Here is a 15,893-nt window from a genome sequence, read left to right on the forward strand (position 1 = left end):
ATCACAGTCTTCTTTATCCATCCATCTGTGGATAGGTATTTAGGTTCTTAACATATTTTTGCTATTCTGAAAAACAATACTTAAATAATTTTTGATGATGATAGATGCAATGGTGACTTCTGGGCTTTTGAATTACAAATTAAGAAAAAATTCTTCTATTGCATAATTTGCCTTATATAGCTTATGGTAACTTATATGTCCCTGATTATATACCTTACTTGTACCTATTCCAATTGTCCTCCTCCCATTTTGGCATTACCAGCTTTCTGAACTTATGCCTACAACTCTTATATTTATTACTACTGGAATTCTTCACAGGTGAATGATTAAACACTCCTATATAAAATACAGTGACTCTAAGGGTGCTGAGGTGATGCAGTAGGTTGAGTGTCCAAGTCTTGGTTTCAGCTTCGGTTGTGATCTCTGGGTGGTGGGATCGGGTCCTGTCTCAGGCATGTGCTCAGTGTGGACGTGTGGAGTCTACTTCAGATTCTCTCTCCCTCTCCCTCTGCCCTTCCTGCTCATAATCTCTCTCTTTCTAAAATAAATAAATAAATCTTGAAAAAAATAGAGTGATTCCTGTATTTTTCATATATATTGAAATATTTTTGTTACTGTGATATTTTAAAATCTGCCTTATGAGACTTTTGATCACTTCTATTATTAATTTGAATGCCAACAATATTAATAGTTACCATTTGTTGTGCACCTACCACCACGTGTCAGTCATTGGCCATGATTTTTCACACCAGCCATATAAGGTATGGATTATTATATCTGTGGTTCACATGGAGGCCTGGAAAATTCAAGCAACTTTCTTAAGGCTGAACTATTAACAAGAAGCAGAGCCAAGATTTTGAGCAAGGAATATCATTCCCCAAAGCCTCATTTGGTTAGGGGCCCGTTTTCTAACATATGAGTCTAGAATGTCTTCAGGAGTTGTCACTGGGTTTACATTTCCCAAACCAAGTCAGAAAACACTCATTTTTACCACCTCTATCATCACCACCAGTGAAAGCCATTTACTCAAATGGTTAGGGAAGAATTGAAAGTTTTCAAGAGTAATCACTCCATTCTGACTTCAGCTGACTAATTTAAGAGCTAGAGTGTTCAGGCCCATAAAACCGTTTAGAACAGTAGATGGTTGAAAAAGCTGAGGATACACCAAGGGCTGATTTTTGAAATAAAACTGTAGGTGTAGGGGCGCCTGGGTGGCTCAGTGGTTTAGGCCTCTGCCTTCGGCTCAGGTCATGATCTCAGGGTCCTGGGATCGAGCCCCGCATCGGGCTCTCTGCTCAGTGGGGAGCCTGTTTCTCCCTCTCTCTCTGCCTGCCTCTCTGCCTACTTGTGACCTCTCTCTCTGTCAAATAAATAAATAAAATATTAAAAAAAAAACTGTAGGTGTAGCAACTCCTAAATACTGTTTTAAATACCAAACTAGGGGTGCCTGGGTAGCTCAATGGGTTAAGCCTCTGCCTTGGGCTCAGGCCCTGATCCTAGGATCAAGCCCCACATTGGGCTCTCTGCACAGTGGGGAGCCTGCTTCCCCCTCTCTCTTTCTGCCTGCCTCTCTGCCTACTTGTGATCTCTGTCTGTTGAATAAATAAATAAAAAAATCTTTAAAACAATAAATATCAAACCAAAAATTTTGCATACATAAATTTTGTGTACTCATTCAAACTTTGCCTTTAGCTGTGTAAATTAACAAAACATTTAGAAAACATTTTGATCTATTAGTTTCATTTCTGGAAATGTGTGCTAAAGCAATTATTAATAAAGACAGTAACACTGTATGCATAAATGTATTCTATATAGTTTATATTAGAATATTAGATATAGTCTATATTAGAATAAAATGGGGTAAAAAACAAATGCTTAGCTATAGGGAAATAGGAAAATAAATTTTGTTAGTTTTACCTTATGGAGTATCAATCCTTTGAAAGTTACATTTACTTAAAATGTGTAGCAACAGTCCACTAACTGGAATTCAAATGAAAGCTTAATAATAAAAATGAATAATTAAAAAATGTGTAACAATGTTAAGGACTCTTATGAGAATAATGCGATCATAAAGTAGAATATAAAACTATAATTGCAACGTTAAAATTTTATATTTTATTCAGAAAAGAAATGAAAGAGCGATTTATGTCTTGAGATGACGGGTGATGGGTTATTCTTTTACCTTTTATTTCCATTTTTATTACCATAATACTTATTAAGTAGTAAATACAATAATATAAATTATCTTCAGTCAATCAACCATTAACCATATTTAAGATGTCAGGCTGTTTAGCTGGACTTAACTACAGTTATAATTTTCCAGAAAAGGTATTTTTGCTTTAGTTCATCCCTAAGGAATTGAAGACAACTTAAAACTAGTTTTCATACTCTCTTACATTGGAGAGGACTCAGATAATTATTTTTGTTTATTTGTATGAAATAGCTTTTCCTACTTTGAATTAATGGTAGGGAAGACAAAACCCCAGAAAGGTGAAACAATTTTCCTTGGTGATTCAGGCTGTCTACAGAGAACTGAGAATCTGTCACTTCTGTCTGGTCTTTCATAAACTGAATGAAGGAAGATGAACCATAATGGCTGACCACACAGACCCATGGACATGTCCAACTGCTCTGAACTGTGTGCTGCTATGGCTATAGAGCACTTCCTCTCAGCCCATGCTGTCAGACCACACCTAGTGGGTAGCTCTGAACCACAGAAACATTCCCTTGACAGATAGCACAAATTCAAGATGATCAGCTCTCACTGAGAATCATGGTGTGGAGGGCATTATTAGAACAGACCCCTGGGACCCACTGCCACTGAGGACCTGGCAGACTCTAACTCAGAGTTCCAAGGCCCTCCTGGGGTATCTTTATAATTAGAGAACTTACTACATGTTGATGCTTTCATATGGATAATTATGTGATTTAAAAAAAAAATTGAAGTATAATTAACATATTGTTATATTATTCTCAGGTGTATAATATAGTGATTTAACAATTCTGTACATTTCTTAGTGCTCCACCTCCCCTCTGCAGCCACCATTTTGTTCTCTATATTTAAGAGTCTGGATTTTTCTCCCTCTTTTTGTCTTTTTTAAGTTGTTTTGTTTCTTAAATTTCACCTATGAGAGAAATCACATAGTATTTGTCTTTCTCTGACTGACTTACTTCACTTAGCATAATAATATCTAGGTATCCAATGTTGTTGCAAATGGCAAGATTTCATTCTTTTCTATGGCTAGGTAATTGTGTGTGTGTGTGTGTGTGTGTGTCTCACATCTTTGTCCATTCATCTATTGATGGACACTTTAATTGTTCCATATTTTGACTATTGTAAATAATGCTGTAATAAACATAGGTACATATATATTTTTGAATTAGTGTTTTCATTTTGGGAGGTAAATATCCACTAATGGAATTATTGGATTGCATGATCTATTTTTAATTTTTAAGGAACTGCTTTACTTTTTTCCACAGGGGCTATAATAGGTAATATTTCCAACAAAGTGCACAAGGGTTTCTTTTTCTGCATTTTCACCAACACTAGTTTTTTTTCTTCTAAATGTATATTTAATCATGTTTTATTATGTTCTCCCTTTACAAGTATATAAACACCATACAGGCAGAGAATTCATCTCTCTATTACTTTATTTTTTTAAATTTAAGTTCAATTAACCAACTATAGTACACTATTTGTTTTTATATAATGTTCAATGATTCATTAGTTGCATATAACACCCAGTGCTCATCAAATCACGTGCCCTAGTTCATGCCCATCACCCAGTTTCCCCATCCACCCATGCTCTTTCCTATTTGCAACCCTCAGTTTTTTCCCCTGTGTCCAGAGTCTCTCATAGTTTGACTCCCTCTCTAATTTCTTCCCATTCAGTTTTCCCTCCCTTCCCCTATTGTCCTCTATACTATTTCTTATACTCCAGACATGAGTGAAACCATATGATAATTTCCTTCCTATGCTTGACTTATTTCACTGAGCATGATACCCCCCAGTTCTATCCATATTGATGTAAATTGTAGGTATTCATCTTTTCTGATGGGCTGAGTAATATTTCGTTTTATATGAACCACATCTTATTTATCTATTCATCTGTTTGAAGGACATCTCAGTTCCTTCCACAGTCTGTGCATTTTTTGATATGATTATCTGTTTTGTGTGTGTTGAGTTTGAGAAGTTCTTTATAGATCCTGGATATCAACCTTTTGTCTGTACTGTCATTTGCAAATATCTTCTCCCATTCCATGGGTTGCCTCTTTCTTTTGTTGACTGTTTGCTTTGCTGTGCAGAAGGTTTTGATCTTGATGAAGTCCCAAAAGTTCATTTTTTCTTTCGTTTCCTTTGCCTTTGGACACATACCTTGAAAGAAGTTGCTGTGGCTGATATCGAGGGTTACTGCCTATATTCTCCACTGGGATTCTGGTGGATTCCTGCCTCACATTGAGGTATTTTATCAATTTTGACTGTATCTTTGTGTACAGTGTAATAGAATGGTCGGGTTTCATTCTTCTACATATTGCTGTCCAGTTTTCCCAGCACCATTTATTGAAGAGACTGTCTTTTTTCCACTGTATATTTTTTCCTGTTTTGTCGAAGATTATTTTGACCATAGAGTTGAGGGTCCATATCTGGGCTCTCTACTCTGTTCCACTGGTCAATGTGTCTGTTTTTATGCCAGTACCATGCTGTCTTTGTGATCACAGCTTTGTAGTAAAGCTTGAAATCAGGCAACGAGATGCTGCCAGTTTTGTTTTTGTTTTTTAACATTTCCTTAGCAATTCGGGGTCTCTTCTGATTCCTTACAAATTTTAGGATTCGGGGCGCCTGGGTGGCTCAGTGGATTAAGCCGCTGCCTTCGGCTCAGGTCATGATCTCAGGGTCCTGGGATCGAGTCCCGCATCGGGCTCTCTGCTCTGCAGGGAGCCTGCTTCCTCCTCTCTCTCTGCCTGCCTCTCTGCCTACTTGTGATCTCTCTCTCTGTCAAATAAATAAATAAAATCTTTAAAAAAAAAAAAAAAACAACAAATTTTAGGATTCATTGCTCCAGCTCTTTGAAAAATACCGGTGGAATTTTGATCAGAATGGCATGAAAAGTCTAGATTGCTCTAGGCAGTATAGACATTTTGACAATGTTTATTCTTCCAATCCAAGAGCATGGAATGGTCTTCCATATTTTTATGTCTTCTTCAATATCTTTCATGAGTGTTCTGTAGTTCCTTGAGTACAGATCCTTTACCTCTTTGGTTAGGTTTATTCCCAGGTATCTTATGGTTCTTGGTGCTATAGTAAATGGAATGAATTCTCTCATTTTCCTTTCTGTGGTTTCATTGTTAGTTTATAAGAAAGCCACTGATTTCTGTACATTGACTTTGTACCGTGGCATATTACTGAATTGCTATATGAGTCCTAGTAGTTTGGGGGTGGAGTCTTTTGGGTTTTCCATATAAGGTATCATGTTATCTCTGAGGAGACAGTTTGACTTCTTCGTTGCCAAATTGGATACCTTTTATTTCTCTTTGTTGTCTGACTTCGAATAGTATTTTGAACAAGATTGGTGAGAGTGGGTATCTTTGCGTGTTCCTGATCTCAAAGGGAAGGCTGTCAGCTTTTTCCCATTGAGGATGATATTTTCTGTGGGTTTTTCATTGATAGATCTTATGAAGATCAGGAATGTTCCCTCTATCCCTATACTTCGAAGTGTTTTAATCCAGAACGGATACTGGATTTTGTCAAATGCTTTTTCTGCATCAATTGAGAGGACCATGCAGTTCTTCTCTCTTCCCTTATTGATTTATTCTATCATATTGATTGGTTTGTGAATGCTGACCACCCTTGCAACTGAGGGATAAATCCCACTTGGTCATGGTGGTTAATCTTTTTTTTATTTCTTTATTTAGTTATTTTCAGTGTAACAGTGTTCACTGTTTTTGCACCACACCCAGTGCTCCATGCAGTACATACCCTCCCTATTACCCACCACCTGGTTCCTCAACCTCCCACCCCCCCCCACCCCTTCAAAACCCTCTGGCTGTTTTTCAGAGTCCATAGTCTCTCATGGTTCATCTCCCCTTCCAGTTTCCGTCAACTCCCTCTCCTCTCCATCTCCTCATGTCCACCGTATTCTTTGTTATGCTCCACAAATAGGTGAGACCATATGATATTTGACTCTCTCTGCTTGACTTATTTCGCTCAGAATAATCTCTTCCAGTCCCGTCCATGTTGCTACAAAAGTTGGGTATTCATCCTTTCTGATGGAGGCATAATACTCCATTGTGTATATGGACCACATCTTCCTTATCCATTCATCTGTTGAAGGGCATCTTGGTTCTTTCCACAGTTTGGCGACTGTGGCCATTGCTGCAATAAACATTGGGGTACAGATGGCCCTTCTTTTCACTACATCTGTATCTTTGGGGTAAATACCCAGCAGTGCAATTGCAGGGTCATAGGGAAGCTCTCTTCTTAATTTCTTCAGGAATCTCCACACTGTTCTCCAAAGTGGCTGCACTAACTTACATTCCCACCAACAGTGTAAGACGGTTCCCCTTTCTCCACATCCTCTCCAACACACGTTGTTTCCTGTCTTGCTAATATTGGCCATTCTTTACTTTTTTAAAAAGAATTTATTTATTTATTTGACAGAGAGAGAGATCACAAGTAGGCAGAGAGGCAGGCAGAGAGAGAGGAGGAAGCAGGCTCCCTGCGGAGCAGAGAGCCCGATGTGGGGCTGCATCCCAGGACCCTGAGATCATGACCCGAGCCAAAGGCAGCGGCTTAATCCACTGAGCGACCCAGGCGCCCCAATTTTGGCCATTCTAACTGGTGTCAGGTGGTATCTCAATGTGGTTTTAATTTGAATATCCCTGATGGCTAGTGATGAAGAACATTTTTTCATGTGTCTGATAGCCATTTGTATGTCTTCTTCAGAGAAGTGTCTGTTCATATCTTCTGCCCATTTTTTGATATGATTATCTTTTTTGTGTGTGTTGAGTTGGAGGAGTTCTTTAATGATCCTGGATATCAACCTTTTGTCTGTATTGTCATTTGCAAATATCTTCTCTATTCCGTGGGTTGCCTTTTTGTTTTGTTGACTGTTTCCTTTGCTGTGCAGAAGCTTTTGATCTTGATGAAGTCCCAAAGTTCATTTTGGTTTTTGTTTCCTCTGCCTTTGGAGACATATCTTGAAAGAAGTTGCTGTGGCTGATATCGAAGAGGTTACTGCCTATGTTCTCCTCTAGGATTCTGATGGATTCCTGTATCACATTGAGGTCTTTTAACCACTTCGAGTTTATCTTTGTGTATGGTGTAAGAGAATGGTCGAGTTTCATTCTTCTACATATAGCTGTCCAGTTTCCCCAGCACCATTTACAGAAGAGACTGTCTTTTTTCCATTGTATATTTTTCCCTGTTTTGTCGAAGATTATTTGACCATAGAGTTGAGGGTCCATATCTGGGATCTCCACTCTGTTCCACTGGTCAATGTGTCTGTTTTTATGCCAGTACTACGCTGTCTTGGTGATCACAGGTTTGTAGTAAAGCTTGAAATCGGGTAATATGATGCCGCCAGTTTTGTTTTTGTTTTTCCACATTTCCTTAGCAATTTGGGGTCTCTTCTGATTCCATACAAATTTTAGGATTCTTTGCTCCAGCTCTTTAAAAAATACCGGTGGAATTTTGATTGGAATGGCGTTAAAACTATAGTTTGCTCTAGGCAGTAGAGACATTTTAACAATGTTTATTCTTACTTCCAAGAGCATGGAATGGTCTTCCATCTTTTTGTGTCTTTTTCGATTTCTTTCATGAGTGTTCTGTAGTTCCTCCAGTACAGGTCCTTTACCTCTTTGGTTAGGTTTATTCCCAGGTATCTTATGGTTCTTGGTGCTATAGTAAATGGAATCGATTCTCTAATTTCCCTTTCTGCATTTTCATTGTTAGTGTATAAGAAAGCCACTGATTTCTGTACATGGACTTTGTATCCTGCCACGTTACTGAATTGCTGTATGAGGTCTAGTAGTTTGGGGGTGGAGTTTTTGGGGTTTTCCATAAAAAGAATCATGTTATGTGCGAAGAGAGAGAGTTTGACTTCTTCCTTGCCAATTTGGATACCTTTTATTTCTCTTTGTTGTATGATTGCTGTTGCCAGGACTTCTAATACTATGTTGAACAAGAGTGGTGAGAGTGGGCATCCTTGTCTTGTTCCTGATCTCAACAGGGAGGGTGCAAGCTTTTTCCCATTGAGGATGATATTTGCTGTGGGTCTTTCATAGATTTTATGAAGTTCAGGAATGTTCACTCTCTCCGTATACTTTGAAGTGTTTTCATCAGAAACGGATGCTGGATTTTGTCAAATGCTTTTTCTGCATTAATTGAGAGGACCATGTGGGTCTTCTCTCTTCTCTTATTGATTTGTTCTATCACATTGATTGATTTGCGAATGTTGAACCAACCTTGCAACCCAGGGATGAATCCCACCTGGTCATGGTGGGTAATCTTTTTAATGTGCTGCTGGATCCTGTTTGGTAGGATCTTGTGGAGAATGTTTGCATCCATATTCATCAGTGATATTGGTCTGAAATTTGCCTTTTTGGTAGGGTCTTTGCCTGGTTTGGGGATCAGGGTAATGCTGGCTGCATAAAAAGAGTCTGGAAGTTTTCCTTCTGCTTCAATTTTTCAATTTTTTGGAACAGCTTCAGGAAATTTGGTGTTCAGGAAAATTGGTGTTATTTCTTCTTTTAAAGTTTGGTAGAATTCCCCAGGGAATCCGTCAGGTCCTGGGCTCTTGTTTTTGGGGAGATTTTTGATCACTGCTTCAATCTCATTACTAGATATCAATCTATTCAGGTTGTCCATTTCTTCCTGGTTCAATTTTGGGAGTTTATAGTTTTCCAGGAATGCATCCATTTCATCTAGGTTGCTTAGCTTATTGGCATATAACTGCTGGTAATAATTTCTGATGATTGTTTCTATTTCCTATTTTCTATTTCTTATTTCCTTTTCATTCATCATTTTATTAATTTGGGCGTTCTCTCTTTTCTTTTGGATTAGTGTGGCCAGTGGTTTATTGATCTTACTGATTCTCAAAAAACCAGCTTCTAGTTGCATTGATACATTCTAGTGTATCTCTGGTGTCTATCTCATTGATCTCTGCTCTAATCTTGATTATTTCCCTTCTTTCATGTGGAGTTGGTTTGACTTGTTGATTCTCCAGTTCTTTAAGGTGTAGAGCCCGCTGGTCTATTCTTGATTTTTCCATTTTTTTGAGGGAGACTTGGATATCTATGTATCTCCCCCTTAGAACTGCCTTTGCTGTATCCCATAGGTTTTGGACCGAAGTGTCTCCATTCTCATTGGTTTCCATGAATTGTTTAAGTTCATCTTTGATCTCCTGGTTGATCCAAGCATTCTTAAGCAAGGTGGTCTTTAGCTTCCAGGTGTTTGAGTTCCTTCTGAACTTTTCCTTGTGATTGAGTTCCAGTTTCAAAGCATTGTGATCGGAGAATATGCAGGGAATAATGTCAGTCTTTTGGTATCGGTTGAGTCCTGCTTTGTGACCCAGTATGTGGTCTATTCTGGAGAAGGTTCCATGTGCACTTGAGAAGAATGAGTATTCTGTTGTTTTAGGGTGGAATGTTCTGTATATGTCTATGGGGTCCATCTGGTCCAATGTTTCATTCAATGCTCTTATTTCTTTATTAATTTTCTGCTTTGATGATCTGTCTATTTCTGAGAGAAGCGTATTAAGATCTCCTACTATCAATGTATTCATATCAATATGACTCTTTATCTTGATTAATAGTTTTCTTATGTAATTGGGTGCTCCCATATTGAGGTGTAGATATTTATAATTGTTAGATTATCTTGGCCGATAGTCCCTTTAAGAATGATGTAGTGTCCTTCTGTATCTCTGACTACAGTCTTTAGTTTAAAATCTAATTTATCTGATATGAGATTTGCTACCATGGCCTTCTTCTGAGGCCCAGTGGCATGAAAGATGATTCTCCATCCCTTCACTTTCAGTCTGGGTGTATCCTTAGGTTCAAAATGGGTTTCTTGTAGACAACATATGGAGGTGTCCTGTCTTTTTATCCAATCTGCAACCCTCTGTCGTTTTATGGGCACATTTAGGCCATTCACATTGAGAGTGATTTTTGAGAGATAGGTTTTTATTGACATCGTGTTACCTTGGAAGTCTTTCTGTAGATTTTTCTATATTTCTGTTCAATGATATTGTTAGGATTTTTTCTCTTTTATAGGACCCCCCTTAATATTTCCTGCAGTGTCGGCTTGGTGGTCACATTGTCTTTTAAGCCTTGCCGGTCTTGGAAACTCTTTATCTCTCCATCCATTTTAAAATCAGTCTTGGGGCGCCTGGGTGGCTCAATGGGTTAAAGCCTCTGCCTTTCGCTCAGGTCATGATTCCGGGGTCCTGGGATCAAGCCCCGCGTCGGGCTCCCTGCTTGGCACAGAGCCTGCTTCCTCCTCTCTCTCTCTGCCTGCTTCTCTCCCTACTTGTGATCTCTGTCAAATAAATAAAAATCCTAAAAGTCAGTCTTGCTGGATAGAGTATTCTTGGTTGCATGTACTTCTCATTTAGTACTCTGAATATATTCTGCCAGCCCTTTCTCACTTGCCAGGTCTCTGTCGACAGGTCTGACGTTATTCTAATGGGCTTTCCTCTGTATATAAGGAGCTTCTTTGTCTAGCTGCTTTTAAGAGGGTCTCTCTTGAAACATAATTCCTCATTTTAACTATAAGGTGTCGTGAGGACTTTCAAGAATCTAAAATCTTGGGAGGAAATCTCTCTGCCTCTAGGACATGTACGTTGTTTCCATTCGTGAGATTGGGAAAATTTTCATAGACAACTTCTTCCACTATATCTTCTAGATTTCTTTCTTTATCCTCCCCTTCAGGGATTCCAATAATTCTGATGTTGGAACGTTTCATGTCATCAATTATTTCCCTGATTCTGTTTTCGTGGCTTCTGAGCTGTTTGTTCCAGGTTTCCTCCTGATCCTTTCTCTCTATCTGTTTGTCCTCCAGATCACCAATTCTATCTTCTGTCTCAGTTACCCTAGCTTTTAGAGAATTTAGATTAGATTGGAACTCACTGAGAGCATTTTGAACATCATCCCTGGTGGCTTTCAGTTCTGCCCTAATCAATTCTCTTTGGTCGTCCATGGCTTTCTCCAACCTAGCTATTGCCTGGATAATTGTGAGTCTGAATTCCTTTTCCAACATATTTTCTAGGTCGATAGCCATTAGCTCTGTTGCCGAAGGTCCATCCTCTGTATTTTTCTTCTGTTGGGTATTCCTCCTCCTAGTCATTTTGGTAAGAGCTGAATGAACAGATGCAGCTGGATGTATCGATTGTGGTGCAGTCAAGGTGCACCCTGCAATGCTTCTGTTCAATCAGGGTTCCCCACCCAAATGAGAGAAAAAAGAAAAGATAAAGATAAGGAAAGAGAAGGAAGATGTGGTCCATATACACAATGGATTATTATGCCTCCATCAGAAAGGATGAATACCCAACTTTTGTAGCAACATGGACGGGATTGGAAGAGGTTATGCTGAGCGAAATAAGTCAAGCAGAGAGAGTTAAGTATCATATGGTCTCACTTATTTGTGGAGCATAACAAATAACATGGAGGACATGGGGAGATGGTGCGGAGAGGGAGTTGAGGCAAACTGGAAGGGGAGATGAACCATGAGAGACTATGGACTCTGAAAAACAACCAGAGGGTTTTGAAGGGGTGGGGGGGGAGTGGGAGGTTGAGGAACCAGGTGGTGGGTAATAGGGAGGACATGTACTGCATGGAGCACTGGGTATGATGCCAAAACAATGAACACGGGGCGCCTGGGTGGCTCAGTGGATTAAGCCGCTGCCTTCGGCTCAGGTCATGATCTCAGGGTCCTGGGATCGAGCCCCACATCGGGCTCTCTGCTCTGCAGGAAGCCTGCTTCCTCCTCTCTCTCTGCCTGCCTCTCTGCCTACTTGTGATCTCTCTCTCTGTCAAATAAATAAATAAAATCTTTAAAAAAAAAAAACAATGAACACTGTTATGGTGTAAATAAACAAATAAACATATTAAAAAAAGATATAGAGAAGAAGAAAGAAAAAAAAGGAAAAGAAAAAAAGGAAAAAAATAGAGAGAGAGAGAGAGAGAGAGGGGCAACAAAGGGAAGATAAAAGAGAAGGCTCATCCCAAATGGGCCACAAGGTAAGATTTATGAAATATACAAACAAAAACAGACAAACAAAAAGACTGATAAAAGTATATGACAAGAGAAAAAATAAGCAAAAAAAGGGAAGAACCTCATCAGAAAGAACCCCAAGTATAAGATTTATATATTATCAGGACAAACACAAATTCACAGAAACACTGACAGAAGGAAAAATTGGGAGAGTGGTTATAAATTCTCAGTGTGAGTGAGGAAGGTTATTTTGATTCTTCCTGAATTTATCTTGATGTTTTTGTTAAGGGACTCAACTTTCCTAAGTTACAGGGGGATTAGAAACTGGTTTGCCTATAGGGGTAGCATTGGTTGGGGAAAGGGGATTACCTTGAAGTTTAACTCTATATGTATAGTAGAAAATAAAAATTAAAAAATAATAAACTAGACTAAGTTAAAATTAAAAAGAATTAAAAAAAATTAGAAAAGCAAAATAAGAAACACAGGTGTATATATCAAAAAGTTCAGGTTAGAAGGTTATTAAGAGATTTGATATACTGGACATCTCACTGTGATGGTTAATAGGTTAAACATTATCTGTGTGTTAAAAAAGATAAGAACCAGAATATTGGTAAAGAGTTAAAAATAAAATTTGTATTTGTGAAGTAGTGGTGGTTGTTCTCTTATAATCTTCTTTTTTTTTTTTTTCCTTCCTTCCTGGTTGGTCTTCTGTGAGAGGGGCCTGCCACGTGGGTTTTCAGACAATGATGTTGTTCCCTGAGTTATGTCCTCCCGCTCCCCTCAAGGGGGTGGGCTCTGAGGAAACTGTTTTTTTCAGGCTTTTGTTCTTTGGGGGTTTTTATGTTCTTTCATCTGTTTTCTCTCGCCTTGACAGCTTTTGATGGTTTTTGGAGTTTTAGAGGAGAGCAAACTGCACCCAGACCTCCTTCTCAGAGAGAAGCCTCAGAATGCTCTGCAGAGCTGCTGGCAGAGTAGGTTCTGAGTCACTGTCCCTGGGGATGCAGGATCTCCTCCTTGTACCCAATACCAGGGTAGTGGCAGCTGTCTAGGCAGCTCCAGGCTGCCAGAGAGGTTCCAATCAGATATTACACACTGAGATTTTCCCGCTGTCCCAGGCTGGGAATGTCTGGTTTTTCCAGATGCCAGAGAACCAGGCTAACGCCTATGAGCACCTCTCCCAAGGGAGGGTGTGGGACGCATGCATTTCAGGATTGCCATCTGGCCAGGCTCCCAGCCCCTCACGGGAGCTGGGCCCCACTCGTTCTCAGGTATGCTGGCCTTCAGGCACACTGGCGGCTCAGGGACGGAGACCTGATTTCTCTGCCGCACTCTCTCTGGCTCAGCACCAGGGGAGGCTCTCCTGGGTCCGGGGACTTTAGTCCCTGTCCCTAACAGCCCAGATTCCCACTATTTCCCTCCCCCGCAATCCTCTGCTCTTTGTTTTTTGAGTGCTTTCAACGAGACTCCAAGTTAATGCTGGTCCCCAGAGGCAGGGCACTCTCATATTCGGGTATTAATTTTTAATTGGTCACCTCTGGTGACTCCCTCCCCCTTTTGTTTATCTTCCAATATCAGTCCGATGTTCCCACCCTGCTTTACCTGCCACTGGTGTCTTCTCCTCCTGTAGAGATCCAGACGTATTTAATTCTGATCTCAGCCTGATTTCATGGGTGGTCGGAGTTCCCTGGTAGGTAATCAGCTCACTTTAGGGTACAGGTTGAAACGGTGCCTCCTCCTAGTTCCCCGCCATCTTGACTCCCCCTCAAATAATCGGTGGTTAATCTTTTTAATGTGCCTTTGGAACTTATTTGCTACAATCTTGTTGAGAATCTTAGCATCCATATTCATCAGTGATATGGGTCTGAAATTCTCGGTTTTTGTAGGGTCTTTGCCTGGTTTGGGGATCACGATAATCTTGGCTTCATCAAAAGAGACTAAAGTTTTCCTTCTGCTTCAATTTATTTTTTTATATTTTAATTTTTTAATAATCTTTTTTCAGTGTAATAGTATTCATTATTTCTGCACCACACACAGTGCTCCATGCAATATGGGCCCTCCCTATTACCCACCACCTGGTTCCTCAACCTCCTACACCCTGCCCCATCAAAATCCTCTGGTTGTTTTTCAGAGTCCATAGTCTCTCATGGTTCATCTCCCCTTCCAGTTTCCCTCAATTCCCTCTCCTCTCCATCTCCCCATGTCCTCCGTGTTCTTTGTTATGCCCCACAAATAAGTGAGACGATATGATACTTGACTCTCTCTGCTTGACTTATTTCACTCAGCATAATCTCTTCCAGTCCCGTCCATGTTGCTACAAAAGTTGGGTATTCATCATTTCTGAAAGAGGCATAATACTCCATCGTGTATATCTACCACATCATCCTTATCCATTCCTCCGTTGAAGGGCATCTTGGTTCTTTCCACAGTTTGGCGACCGTGGCCATTGCTGTAATAAACATTGGGGTACAGATGGCTCTTCTTTCCACTACATCTGTATCTTTGAGGTAAATACCCAGCAGTGCAATTACAGGGTCATAGGGAAGCTCTATTTTTAATTTCCTGAGGAATCTCCACACTGTTCTCCAAAGTGGCTACACTAACTTGCATTCCCACCAACAGTGGAAGAGGGTTCCCCTTTCTCCACATCCTCTCCAACACACGTTGTTTCCTGTCTTGCTAATTTGGCCATTCTAACTGGTGTCAGGTTGTATCTCAATGTAGTTTTAATTTGAATCTCCCTGATGGCTATAAAATCCTCTCTGATTTTATAGATCCTGGATATCAACCTTTTGTCTGTACTGTCATTTGCAAATATCTTCTCCCATTCCGTGGGTTGCCTCTTTGTTTTGTGGACTATTTCCTTTGCTGTGGAGAAGCTTTTGATCTTGATGAAGTCCCAAAAGTTCATTCTGGTTTTTGTTTCCTCTGCCTTTGGAGACATATCTTGAAAGAAGTTGCTGTGGCTGATATCATAGAGGTTACTGCCCATGTTCTCCTCTAGGATGCTTATGGATTCCTGTCTCATGTTGAGGTCTTTTATCCATTTCAAGTTTATCTTTGTGTACGGTGTAAGAGAATGGTCGAGTTTCATTCTTCTACATATAGCTGTTTAATTTTCCCTGCACCATTTATTGAAGAGACTGTCTTTTTTCCACTGTATATATTTTTTCCTGTTTTGTCGAAGGTTATTTGACCATAGAGTTGAGGGTCCATATCTGGGCTCTCTCCTCTGTTCCACTGATCTATGTGTCTGTTTTTATGCCAGTACCACGCTGTCTCGGTGATCACAGCTTTGTAGTAAAGCTTGAAATCAGGTAACGTAATGCCGCCAGTTTTGTTTTTGTTTTTCAACATTTCCTTAGCAATTCGGGGTCTCTTCTCATTCCATACAAATTTTAGGATTCTTTGCTCCAGCTCTTTGAATAATACTGCTGGAATTTTTTTTGGAATGGCATTAAAAGTATAGATTGCTCTAAGCAGTATAGACATTTTGACAATGTTTATTCTTCCGATCCAAGAGCATGGAATGTTCTTCCATCTTTTTGTTTCTTCTTCAATTTCTTTCATGAGTGTTCTGTAGTTCCTCGAGTACAGGTCTTTTACCTCTTTGGTTAGGTTTACTCCCAGGTATCTTATGGTTCTTGGTGCTATAGTAAATGGAATCGATTCTCTAATTTCCCTTTCT

The sequence above is a fragment of the Meles meles genome, unplaced genomic scaffold (genome assembly GCF_922984935.1).
Source record: "Meles meles unplaced genomic scaffold, mMelMel3.1 paternal haplotype, whole genome shotgun sequence".
Taxonomy (NCBI): Eukaryota; Metazoa; Chordata; class Mammalia; order Carnivora; family Mustelidae; genus Meles; species Meles meles.